General features: G+C 41.9%; 1 pseudogene; it reads left to right on the top strand.

Annotated features, from left to right (window-relative positions):
• The first annotated feature begins 332 nt into the window (after positions 1 to 332).
• LOC134967099 (5S ribosomal RNA) lies at positions 333 to 451 on the top strand (annotated as a pseudogene).
• The last annotated feature ends 735 nt before the right edge of the window (positions 452 to 1186 follow it).

The following is a 1186-nucleotide window of genomic DNA, read 5'->3' as shown; positions in this document are numbered from 1 at the left end:
GGTCATCCGCCACAGTTACTAGGATCCATTAGTATTTAAACAATATAGGTGACCGAAAGGGACCCACTGTAATTAATTAAATTGTTTATTTCAATATCTCCTCTACCCTATAACTATCTTCTTGCTTTTCTTCCTTCTGTGAACTCTCATCCACGATTCTGGTGAGCGTGTCCCCTCAGGGGACGCGTCTTTTCAGTCTAACGTGGACAGCAGATTCACACCTACCTGACTGCGGTCATTTTCCTTCTCTAGTAGTCCTATTATTCTTTTCTTGAGGAGGAACCAATCCTTCCTTTTCGGCGCACTCTCATTGGTGGTATAGGGTCAGTCCTTTCTACGACCATACCCCTACGTCCACGCCCAATCTCGTCCGATCTTGGAAGCTAAACGGAGGTGGGCTGGGTCAGTACCTAGACAGGCGACTGCTAGGGAATACCCGGTGAAGTAGGAAGACTCCCTTCCCTATAGAAACAACACCAACAGCAGTAACACCACTTATACTCAATTCTACTACCTCTTGAACCTTTTTTCGTCACAATTTACTTATCCATAATAGTGGCAAACTATTAGAATTGTTAATTGGTGTGTGGGCTCTTCCATTCACGAACTTAACCCAATTTAGGGCAGCATTAATACAAACACAGTTTTTACAGATCTTTGGCAGACGGAAGCAGCATAATATGTAGCTATCTTCCGATATGCATTTATCCAGGCATGATTGAGATCTGAACATTTTACAATTTCTGGGAGACATATCACCCATATGACATATCAATGGCTACTTGTGTTTAATTTGTCTTGGTGAGTTCTCATGTATTTTAAAGAGCAGAATTAAAAGACTACATTATTAATTTTTAGGCACATCACTTATCGACTAACACTTAGATAATTAAACAAGAGTGCGCCCAAACAAGAGTCATACTTTTCTCCTTGTGCATATACAATTGTTTTCCTTTCCGTGACTCTGGGCGCACCGCCATACGGACCGATAGGAATTTCCAATGATTATTGGCCATCTCTGGCCTTTATATGATTACGTGTGTACTTTGAATCTAGGTCGGTGCAGGATCCAAAACCCTCTTCTCTCTGTATGCAAATGTCACAGCTGCTGTGATTTGTACTGAGAAACCCACAGGCAGCATTTTAGTTCTGCTGTTTGTGTACGAAGACGCAAACATCAGATGGA

The sequence above is a fragment of the Pseudophryne corroboree genome, chromosome 10, assembly GCF_028390025.1.
Source record: "Pseudophryne corroboree isolate aPseCor3 chromosome 10, aPseCor3.hap2, whole genome shotgun sequence".
Lineage (NCBI taxonomy): Eukaryota > Metazoa > Chordata > Amphibia > Anura > Myobatrachidae > Pseudophryne > Pseudophryne corroboree.
Note: the sequence above shows the minus strand (reverse complement) of the source record. Positions and strands in the feature narration are given on the sequence as shown.